This window comes from Coregonus lavaretus (assembly GCF_964263955.1).
Source record: "Coregonus lavaretus genome assembly, chromosome: 38".
Classification (NCBI taxonomy): domain Eukaryota; kingdom Metazoa; phylum Chordata; class Actinopteri; order Salmoniformes; family Salmonidae; genus Coregonus; species Coregonus lavaretus.
In genome coordinates this window covers 5,717,954-5,730,245 of record NC_140025.1, presented here as the reverse complement: position 1 = coordinate 5,730,245, position 12,292 = coordinate 5,717,954, and the positions used below count along the sequence as shown (strand labels likewise).

Below are 12,292 nucleotides of genomic sequence, written 5' to 3'. Positions count from 1 at the left end.
AATCTGGGCTATCTCGGATAATGTCAGGGTATCCCCTCCCCACATCAGTAACAGTAATAGTTGAAGTGTTGTTGAGTAGAATTTCAGCAGGAGGGTTAATGGCTTGTATTGGGTTAAAATAAAAAATATTTCCGTGGACCGTAAGAAAGAATGGACTATAAAGTCTTCTTCTTCTCTTTTCTCGTGTTCTTCTAACTCTAACAGGATCATCTAGGTGGGATGCTGGACCTGAAGGAGGACTTGGATAAAGATGAATGCAAGCATGAGCCAGAGATGGTGTATGAGACCAACTGCCAATGGGAGGGATGCTCCAAGGAGTACGACACGCAGGAACAACTGGTCCATGTAAGGAGAGGACGGGGACGGAGGGACAGGAGGGGATGGGGACAGGGACAGGGGACAGGCATCAGACAAGCGTTTCCTTTTTGTTTAACTAGCTCAGAAATGTCCCTGCGTGTTTTAAAACAACCAACCTGGAGCCGGTTTCCTAAAGAGCATCTTAAGGCTAAGCTAATCGTTAGAACCTATGGACTCTGGTAGTATGTTACCTGTGGTTCTAATGATGAAACCTGGCCCAGGGCCAAGAGCAGAGGAAGGTCGCTATCTAATGAGTGCGTGGTGAGAGAGAGGAGGTCTGCCTGTCAGTGCAGCTGGAATAAGTCCAGAATAAATCCCATTGACCTCTAGGTCTATATGAGCTCCCTAACCTCTGACCTCTGACCTTTGAAGCCCAACATAAAGCCGTCCTGCCAGGAACACTAAACCCCTAAACCCTCCCTGATTTAGTCTCCACAGTAACCTCTAACAGACTAACAGAGTCCATATTTTAGTGCTGCCTAAGACTGAGGCTTGTCAATAGACTTAAACTGGGGTCCTGTTTTATTATGCTTTCCTCCAGATAGTTACTGAGAGTCAAATGATTCCTATAGATACTGAGAGTCAAATGATTCATATAGATACTGATAGTCAAATGATTCCTATAGATACTGAAAGTCAAATGATTAATATAGATACTGAGAGTCAAATGATTCCTATAGATACTGAGAGTCAAATGATTAATATAGATACTGAGAGTCAAATGATTCCTATAGATACTGAGAGTCAAATGATTAATATAGATACTGAGAGTCAAATGATTCCTATAGATACTGAGAGTCAAATGATTAATATAGATACTGAGAGTCAAATGATTCATATAGATACTGATAGTCAAATGATTAATTGGTTGTTCACATAAGTAAGCTTAGCTAAGTGTTTAGCCTCCATGAAACTGGGATTGTTTTACTCTATTGGACTTTTTGGCATGTAGAGTCTTGGTCGAGCTGGGGCATTCCAGGCCGTCAGTGAAGCAGAGAGAGGGGGGGCAGACAGAGAGAGAGAAAGAGAGAGAGAGGGAGAGAGAGAAAGAGATGGGGGGGGGGGGGGGGGGCAGAGTGGAGAGAGAGAGAGAGAGAGAGAGAGAGAGAGAGAGAGAGAGAGAGAGAGAGAGAGTGCACTGTGACACAGAGGAGCTCAGACTATGGCCTCCATTATCTGTCCTCATTGTTTCACTCAGTCACGACAGTTACACTCCAGCTGAACATTAGACCTCTCTGAGATCCTTCCTAATGATAGGCACACACACACAAACACACACACCCTCATAATGATAGGCCAGGATGGTTTAGGTTAGGCAGTTACGGACAAAGAGCTGCTTGTCTGAGAGAGCAGTCAACGCACGCTCAACCACCATGTGTCTTTGGCTTAATTATCATGGGCCAGACATTAAACCAACAAGTAGGGAGCGTAGCCTAAGGAATATGCTGGCATTTAGCTGCCACAATGATGGTCCTTGTCACTGATGTGTGTGTGTGTGTGTGTGTGTGTGTGTGTGTGTGTGAATGCATACATGCTTGTTAGCACTATACTCTTGCAATGAAAAAAGTAACTTTAGTTGCTGCAGGTTTGAAACCCGAGCATCCTGTTAGTTACCTGGTTGTTCGTAATTCCTGATGTTCTCAGGGTATTAAGTCCATTTCTACAAATGGGTTCATCAAGGGATCCCAAGAAACAGTGGTTTGAGTTGTAATCCCTCCACACTCACTGGGCCCCTGCATTCAAACACTACAGCCCTAATGAGGGAATGCTTACAAGTGCACAATACCTGTCCAAACCCATTCGCCCTAGGCTATGCACGCCAGCCAGCAGGATACCACATCAATCTTGGATAAGAGAGTTGGAAATCCGTCACAGGGCAATTCCATTAAATTAAAGTGTTGAAAGGCTGCACCTCTAGACACATACAAACAGAACGGAGCAAAGGAGCATTTGCCTGTTTGACGATTGATTTAATTTCCCTAACCGTAGAATCCCTCTTAGGGAGAAAGTAGACTAGTGGAACTCATCTATCAAAGACAAACAGCGCCACATGGCAAATTGTGCGTACCTACAACACAATCACGTCTTTTTCTTCACTGTCTGACAAACGGAAAGTAAACTGCAAACTTTGATTGATGGCGTTACTCCTAATTTCTTTGATAGGCAAATGGCTGCTCTGCCTTTGAAACAACCTGAAATTGACTTGTTCTAACATACTTCTATCACAGAGAAAACCTCTGTCTCCTGTTGATAGTGTGTTTGCATGTTTTCTAAGTAGTACAATTACACTCAATAACAGATAGAACAGAACACAACTAGACACCTAATAAAAAAGACAGTTCAATCACAGACAACCTTAGAGGGACTTCAGTGGAGAGAGAAACATTAGAAGTTACAGGCCCTGCACAGAAAGAAAACCTATCCCTTTCCCCCTAGGCACTTCATGTAGATTTCATATAATTACTACAATTGAATTACTATTGCTTACACCTATCTAATCCCTTAGATCGACACAATTGTCTAGGGAGTAGGGGCTAGGGGTTGTTACTGGACTGGTCCGTAATCTCACAGGCTGTAGAGATCAAGAAAGTCTCATCCGGGCATGTCTCCCTATAGCACATCAATAACGACCATATCCACGGGGAGAAGAAGGAGTTCGTGTGCCGCTGGGATGAGTGCTCGCGGGAGCAGAAGCCCTTCAAGGCTCAGTACATGCTGGTTGTTCACATGAGGAGGCACACCGGGGAGAAGCCACACAAGTGTACCGTGAGTAACTGATCGTTGCCAGGCTCGGCCTATGCTGAGCATTTGCCTCTCTAAACACTTGTAGAGTGTACCGTCACACACACACAAACACACTCACAGAGAATCATACACACACATGGGCTTTTCTCAATATTTCACTTGATCATTCTAGAAAAGGAAGAAAGATGGTTCATCGTGCTTACAGAATGAACAAACTTACATATTCTCATAGAGGATCTCCCTAAGCTGGTTAGTAGGGTGGATGTTAGTGGTTTCAGATGTAATTACCAGTATATCATGTAAGTAAAGAAGTGGAAAGGGCAATGGTTCCTTATTACAGTAAGACCTAGATATATCTTCTACAGGACTGTATTGTAAGTCCCTCGTGTACAACATCTAAGACTTTGCTCTCTTCAGGCCAAATCCTTAACTTTTCGCATAAATCATGCACTGATGTCAAGGGGAGATTTGTTTCTAAAGTTAGGATTGGTGGCTATTTACAGTGCATTCGGAAAGTATTCAGACCCCTTCACTTTCCCACATTTTGTTACGTTACAGCCTTATTCTAAAATTGATAAAATTGTTTTTTTCCCTCATCAATCTACACACAATACCCCATAATGACAAAGCAAAAACAGATTTTTTGACCTTTTCGCTAATTAAAAAAAAATAAAAAATGGAAATATCACAAGTATTCAGACCCTTTACTATGAGACTAGATAATTGAGCTTAGGTGCATCCAGTTTCCACTGATCATCCTTGAGATGTTTCTACAACTTGATTTGAGTCCACCTGTGGTAAATTCAATTGAAAAAAATTCAAGTATTCAGACCCTTTACTCAGTACTTTGTTGAAGCACCTTTGGCAGCGATTACAGCCAAACTCCAAGTGGGCTGTCATGTGCCTTTTACTGAGGAGTGGCTTCCATCTGGCCACGCTACCATAAAGGCCTGATTGGTGGAGTGCTGCAGAGATGGTTGTCCTTCTGGAAGGTTCTCCCAACTCCACAGAGGAACTCCGGAGCTCTGTCAGACTGGCCATCGGGTTCTTGGTCACCTCCCTGACCAAGGTCCTTCTTCCCCGATTGCTCAGTTTGGCCGGGCGGCCAGCTCTAGGAAGAGTCTTAGTGGTTCCAAACTTCTTCCATTTAAAAATTATGGAGGCCACTGTGTTCTTGGGGACCTTCAATGTTGCAGAAATGTGTTGGTACCCTTCCCCAGATCTGTGCCTCAACACATTCCTGTCTCGGAGCTCTACGGACAATTCCTTCGACCTCATGGCTTGGTTTTTGCTCTGACCTTCACTGTCAACTGTGGGACCTTATATAGACAGGTGTGTGCCGTTCCAAATAATGTCCAATCAATTGAATTTACCACAGGTGGATCAAGTTGTAGAAACATCTCAAGGATGACAATGGAAACAGGATGCACCTGCGCTCAATTTCCAGTCTCATAGCAAAGGGTCTGAATACTTATGTAAATAAGGTATTTCAGTTTTTTTTATAAATTAGCAAAGAAAATCCTAAAACATGTTTTTGCTTTGTCTATATGGGGAATTGTGTGTAGATTGATGAGGAATTGTTTTTATTTAATCCATTTTAGAATAAGGCTGTAACATAACAAAATGTGGAAAAAGTGAAGGTGTCTGAATACTTTCCGAATGGACTGTATATGCCTCCACACTAGAGTGTAATTCATTACACAATAATTGCAAAGATCATCTTTATAAAAATTAAACAGAATTGGAAAACAAGGATAGACGTGAAATACACTGTACAAAGATCCTGTGTTTGACTGCTTCGGTGTTTTCCTTTCTCTCTTTTGCAGTTTGAGGGCTGCTGTAAGGCCTATTCTCGCCTGGAGAATCTGAAGACCCACCTGCGGTCTCACACAGGGGAAAAACCATATGTGTGTGACCACGAGGGATGCAACAAAGCCTTCTCTAACGCCTCGGACAGAGCCAAGCACCAGAACCGCACACACTCCAACGAGGTGCACACACGCGCACACGCGCACACACACACACACTTCAATGAGGTCCTACTGGAGCTGCCTCCCAAACACCACCCTATTCCCTTCATAGTGCACTACTTTTGACCAGGGCCTTGGTCAAAAGTAGTGCACTATGCAGGGAATATGGTGCCATTTGGGATGCAGGCAAGCTCCCACACTGCACAGCACTGCAGCTCCATTCTGCCCTGCCAAGACTTCAGATAGACTCACTTATAGAGTCCATTAGATATTCTCTTAGACAGACATCCGTAGGATCAATATTCTTCTATCTTTTGTGACTGACTGTAAGGTCCTGGGCCAAAAGATTGTGGCATCAAGAAAGTACAAACTGACTAATGTGTCTTCAATCTGTTGTCTGCTAGCCTTTTACATATTCAGGCTGAAATGAGATGTCTGGACTTTTTCTCATCACGCACAGTGATTGTTCTTGGATGTCTATACTTGCCCCATTAAACCACGGCCGTGTGTGTGTGTTTGTTTGTGTGTGCATGTGTTCCCAAGTGTGCGTGTGTGTGTATGCAGGCGTGTGTGTGAGTAAATAATGATGTGCGGAACTAATGAGCGTGGCAGCCCCACAATGCATTAGTGTGAATCAAGCGTAGGCATCCCCTATGGAGATCCAGACCACCTGCAGATCACCAATACAAAATGAACCCTGGAACCGTTTCAAGCCTCCTACTAGCCTATCCATCAGGAGATAGAGGAGAGAAATGTGGGGGGAGAGCACAATGTCCCATAGATCCACACACACAGACACACACACACTCTACCCCTCGGGATGAAAAACAAGACTGGATCCATCCCACCAGTATAACTTTAACTTTATTACTGGAAACCACATACATCTTAGTGATATTCTGTGGCTCTAAGCAGAACCAACAAGTCACTGGTTTTACATACATAATTTATACACTCTAATTGCGTGTTTACAACAACAGCTAGTCACAGCTAATCTGAGTAAGTAGGAGGGGATGGATATTCTAATTCACAGTCATGTATTTGAATGTTATTAAACAGAATATGAACTGGGTGATATTCATCTCACTCTGGATCCTGTGTGGCTCACTTGGTAAGAGTGTGGTGGTAACAACGCAAGGGTTGTTGGTTTGCTTCCCACTGGGGCCATATTTAAATGTATGCACTCACTGTACTGTAAATCGCTTCGGATTAAATATATATATATATATATATACAGTGCATTCGGAAAGTATTCAGACCCCTTCACTTTTTCCACAGTTTGTTACGTTACAGCCTTATTGTAAAATTGATTAAATCGTTTTTTTCCCTCATCAATCTACACACAATACCCCCAAAGCAAAAACAGATTTTTAGAATAAAAAATTGAAATATCACATTTACATAAGTATTTAGACCCTTTACTATGAGACTAGAAATGGAGCTCAGGTGCATCCTGTTTCCACTGATCATCCTTGAGATATTTCTACAACTTGATTGGAGTCCACCTGTGGTAAAGTCAATTGATTAGACATGATTTGGAAAGGCACAAACATTATATAAGGTAGTTTGCCAAAAGGCACCAAAGGACTCTCAGACCATGAGAAACAAGATTATCTGGTCTGATGAAACCAAGATTGAACTCTTTGACCTGAATGCCAAGCGTCATCACGTCTAGAGGAAACCTGGCACCATCCCTACGGTGAAGCATAGTGGTGGAAGCATCATGCTGTGGGGATGTTTTTCATCGGCAGAGACTGGGAGACTAGTCAGGATCGAGGGAAAGATGAACGGAGCAAAGTACAGAGAGATCCTTGATGAAAACCTGCTCCAGAGCGCTCAGGACCTCAGACTGGGGCGAAGGTTCACCTTCCAACAGGACAATGACCCTAAGCACACAGCCAAGACAACGCAGGAGTGGCTTTGGGACAAGTCTCTGAATGTCCTTGAGTGGCCTAGCCAGAGCCCGGACTTGAACCCAATGGAACATCTCTGGCGAGACCTGAAAATAGCTGTGCAGCGACGCTCCCCATCCAACCTGACAGAGCTTGAGAGAATCTGCAGAGAAGAATGGGAGAAACTCCCCAAATACAGGTGTGCCAAGCTTGTAGCGTCATACCCAAGAAGACTCGAGGCTGTAATCACTGCCCAAATACTTATGTAAATTTAATATTTCCGTTTTTGATTTTTTATAAATTTGCTAAAAAAATCTAAAAACCTGTTTTTGCTTTGTCATTATGGGCTATTGTGTGTCGACTGATGAGGGGAAAAAACTGTTTAATAAATTTTAGAATAAGGCTGTAACATAACAAAATGTGGAAAAAGTAACATTTTAATTAATTTTATCTCTCTGAGTATAACCTTTATAAATAAAGGTGAAATAAATCAAATAATTGTATCCACAGAAACCCTACGTGTGTAAGATTCCCGGGTGTACGAAGCGCTACACGGACCCCAGCTCTCTTAGGAAGCACGTGAAGACAGTCCACGGACCAGAGGCCCACGTCACAAAGAAACAGCGCAGCGACCTGCCGCCCAGCAGACCCATGCCACCCAAAGAGAATGGAGAGAACGAGACAGGCCGGGGCATGGAGGAGAAGATGGACAGCACCTCGAGAGGCATGGAGGACTACCTGCAGGTCAAGTCTATCAAGACGGAGAACTCTGTGGTAAGAGATCGTCTGGTGTTGCAGCCTATCATTCAATGAGAGATCATTTGGAGTAGAAGATATACATGTATAGTGGAAATATAATTCAGCAAATACAGACAGTTTTTAGTTTACTATGGTTATGTGTGCCTCCTAATATATGGTTTAGCCACTTTATAGATTTGTGCAATCAGATAATGACCTTCTACTTTCTCAGTCTGAGCCCCTACTAACAATGGCATGCAAATCTTACCTAACAAACGTGTATCCTTCCTCTCTAACACTCTCTGCTTGCTACTTGAACATTTCCTTTCCATTTCTCTTCTCCTTCAAACGTTCCTTAAGGACAGACATTACTAAGGTGAGCACAGCTTCAGTTTTAGCTTCAGTTCATTACAGAATATCTATCAGAATATCTCTCATCATTTCATCATCCTGTACTACTGCTGTATAACAAGCCATAGACAGTAAGGGACACAGTCCAAAAATGTCTATAATAGTTTTAAGTCCACATTTTGTACACCGTCAAGAGGGACTGGGGAGCCCAACAACCCAGAGAGCCACAGATGCATAGCCCCGTGTGCTGGCCTAGCATGTACTCAAGCATCCTTTCATCTCTCCCATTTCTAATTCACAGACAGTCAAAGAGAGCTATAATCTGTAGCCACCCCAACCAACACTCATTATTTACAATTAAAGTTGTGGATAAAAGAAGTTGCATGATTCACTGTACATCTCCTTATGTTGTTATGTTATCACTGTTCTACTTTGCCTCCGTTAGATGGTGATCCCTTTCCTTTTTAGATAGTTGATAAACATGTTGTCTCTCTCTGCCTCTCTCTCTTCCTCTCTCTCTCTCTCTCTCTCTGCCTCTCTCTCTTCCTCTCTCTCTCTCTCTCTCTCTCTCTCTCTCTCTCTCTCTCTCTCTCTCTCTCTCTCTCTCTCTCTCTCTCTTCCTCTCTCTCTCTCTCGCTCTCTCTCTCTCTCGCTCTCTCTCTCTCTCTAGATGTATCAGTCCAGCCCTGGTGGTCAGTCGTCATGTAGCAGCGAGCCGTCGCCACTTGGCAGTTCCACCAACCATGACAGTGGAGTAGAGATGGCCCTCCACAGCGGCGGGGGCAGCATGGGGGACCTGACTGGGCTGGACGACCCCTCGGGGCCCCTCATTGACTCCTCCTCCTCTGGCCTCTCGTCTGGCACAGCAGGGGTCGGGGTGGGCCTCCACCTACATCAACACCTAGGCCCCAGCCACATCCACAGACTAGAACACCTGAAGAAGGAGAAACTGAAGACGGTGAGGGACTCCTGCCAGTGGGCCAATCATCATCCAGCTCCTCCAGTCCAGAACACCAAGCTACCGCCCATACCAGGAAGCGGTGAGTGAACATAAAAACAAAGAAGTAACCAGTGTTTTCATAATGATCCTTTTAGAGTTTTAGATGGTAGATAAAGTAAGATAGATATAAGATCAAATATGTTTTGTCAATAAAAAATTCAGTACATTCAGAAAACTATTCAGACTATATTTCTCCTGTGTAAAATAAATTATTATTCTCTTCAGGGTCCCTTCTGGAGAGTGGAAATATGGGTGGTGGGCCTGGATCGTTCCCCGGCCTCAGTCTCAGTGAGCTGTGTTCCAGTAAGATGACTGTCCTGAACCAGCTGGACCATCTGATGGAACGCAGGGACAGCACCACCAGCACCGTCTCCTCTGCCTACATCAGCCGGCGCTCCTCTGGCATCTCCCCCTGTTACTCCAGCCGCCGCTCCAGCGATGCCTCCACGTTCAGTGGCCACCGCCACAACAACATCAGCTCCACCGGCTCCTACGACCCCATCTCTACAGACCTGTCCCGGAGGTCCAGCGACGCCAGCCAATGTGGAGGAGGGGGAGGGGGAGGGCTGCCCAGTCTCCTCAGCCTCACCCCCGCCCAGCACTACCACCTCAAGGCTAAATATGCGGCGGCTACAGGTGGAGCCCCACCCACACCTCTACCCAACATGGAGAGAATGAGTCTCAAGACCTGCATGGCCCTCTACGGGGACGCTTCCCAGCGAGACTCGTCGTCTGGTTACTCCTCCTTCAACACCATTGCCCCAAGTGGTGTTCCCAGGCACTGCAGCGGCGATATGGGAGGCTATAACGGCCGCAGCATGATGCCCCACGAAGCTCCGTCCAACATTCCCCGTCGGGCTAGCGACCCCGTCCCCCGACGGCCGTCCCTGGACGCTCTGTCTCCGCTGTCCCACCAGCCTCAGGTGCAGCGCTACAACAGCATGGGCAACATGCAGAACCTCCACCCACACGCCTCCCAGCCGAACCAGGCCCTATCTGCAGCCGAGCGGCGTCACCTGGCCCTCCAAAGCCACCAGCCGCGCTCCGATGGCAGCCTGCAGCGATACCCCTACTGCCCCCGGCCGCCCAGCATCTCTGAGAACGTGGCCATGGAGACCATGGCCGGCGACATGAGCGGTAGTCGCAACAACAGTGAGGAGGAGATGATGGTACTTCCTGATGACGTCGTTCACTACATCACCTCTCAGGGCGGAGCTGAAGAGTCAGACTGTGCCACCGGGTACAACCGACAAGCACAAGGTGGTTTCCATGGAAACGCAATAAACCCTAACCCCCAGCAGCAACAGCAGTTTTACCAGCGAAGGATGGCTGTGGTGGACACCAATATGAATATGAACCCCTCGTCTGCACCACAAACCATGCCCATCTCCTGTGCTCTAAGCCCAGGCCATCGGCAGCAGTCTTTCCCCTCCTCACCCAGTAAGACGAGCACCATGCCGGTACAGTGGAACGAGGTCAGCTCAGGGACTGTGGAAGCTCCTCACAACCCAACCCAACAGCCGCCATTCTGTCGAAGCAAACCAAACCTCGCCATGGTCCAACAGAAACAGAACTTTGTCTCGTTCCGGAATCAGAATCTTAACTCCAACCAGCACATTGCACAGATGAACCACAGCCTGGCTCACGCAGCCCAGCAGGGGAGATACATACAACAGCAGAAGGCTGACTCGAGGCTGAGTTGTGTCCAGCAACAGAGCCTACAGCAACAGCAGCCCGCTAATGCTAACCTCAATGAACCAGTGAGCCTCGAGTATGGGTTTAACCAGGGTCCTAGCGATGCTAACGCTAACGCTAACCAGCGGTCCTCCTGTAGTAGTATGGCAGTTGGTGGCACTCTGGGTATGTTGAGCCAAAACAGTAAACTCTCTGTAGACATGCAGAACAGCCGGCTGAGGACGCAGCCAGGGGGGAGTCAATCGTCTCAAGTCACATTTAAGGATAGCGGTGTGAATTCTTTGCGGATGATCTCACATCAACAAACAGAACTATAATATAGCATCCCAGGTTCAGCATCCCATCCAAAATGGAGGTCAAATACTCCTCCAGCCAAGACCGCCCACAGAACCTAAGTCTCTAAGCAGACAGCATTCAGGGTCAATGACAATGCAGCGACAAAACTCAATTGGCAATCACTGCAGCAATGGCAACAACACAGACAACAATGGTATGTTCTACACGGGACAGATACACGTGTTTGAGCCAAACGGGAACGTCAACATGCAGATGATGACATCATCAGTAGTGAATGTTCCTCAATGTCCTTTAGACAGCACTGAGACCACCATGACCTCGCCGGGAGTAAACAACCAGGTCTCCAGTACGGTGGACTCTTCCAATGGGACAGGGGCAGAGGAGCCCCAGATTGACTTTGACACCATGCTGGATGACGGGGACCACTCCAGCCTAATGTCAGGTACCATCAGCCCCAGTATCCTCCAGAGTCTGTCCCAGACCTCCTCCAGACTCACCACCCCCCGGAACTCTGTCACCCTGCCTTCCCTGCCCCTCCCTGCAGGGGGCAGCAACATGGCCATCAGTGATATGAGCTCCCTGCTCACCGCGCTGGCAGAAGAGAACAAGTTCCTCAACATGATGTCATAAGGATGATCCCAAATACACTGAAGGCAGACACAAGTAAAACCAGGGTACCTACCTTGGTGTATTTGGCCCAGGACGTGTGTTAAAAGAAATTACCTATTGTAACCCAAGCTCTTTAAACTGACTGTGTGAATGATAAGAGGGGAACATACTAGTTAACATCGTTGCAGAGGTGTTGAACTCCTCCTGACCATGTGATTGAACACTAAGCACCTCATTGGAGAACTTTGACGACCACCAGAGACTAAGGAACGTATGAGATTCTGAAGACTTCATGTTAAAACACCTTTATGTTTGTGTTACTTATTGTATTATCCTGTACAGTATTATTATGGAGCTAATATGGCAATTTCATATCTATTGAGAAGCCATATTTTGCCTTAGATGATTAAGTAAGTATAATGTAATCCACAGCACAATTCTGTTAATGTTGTACATGAGATATAGTGTACAGTTCTGCAGTAAAACAAGTTTACCAAGTGCCTGGCTATGCCGCAGAATATGCAAGACAAGCATATGACACAGTTCACGTTGAAATGCAACCAGGTCATTTGGGATTTTTCTATCATGTCGTTATTTGAAGACACACATATATGTAAATTGTGTAAATTACTTGATCT

General features: G+C 45.8%; 1 pseudogene across 1 annotated transcript; it reads left to right on the top strand.

The window, feature by feature from the left end:
* Positions 1–20: 20 nt before the first annotated feature.
* On the top strand, positions 21–11,675 carry LOC311112489 (zinc finger protein GLI2-like; annotated as a pseudogene). The gene is made up of 7 exons: positions 21–47; positions 205–345; positions 2,974–3,123; positions 4,929–5,093; positions 7,475–7,738; positions 8,724–9,093; positions 9,279–11,675. The product of its transcript is annotated as a zinc finger protein GLI2-like (transcript).
* Positions 11,676–12,292: the final 617 nt, after the last annotated feature.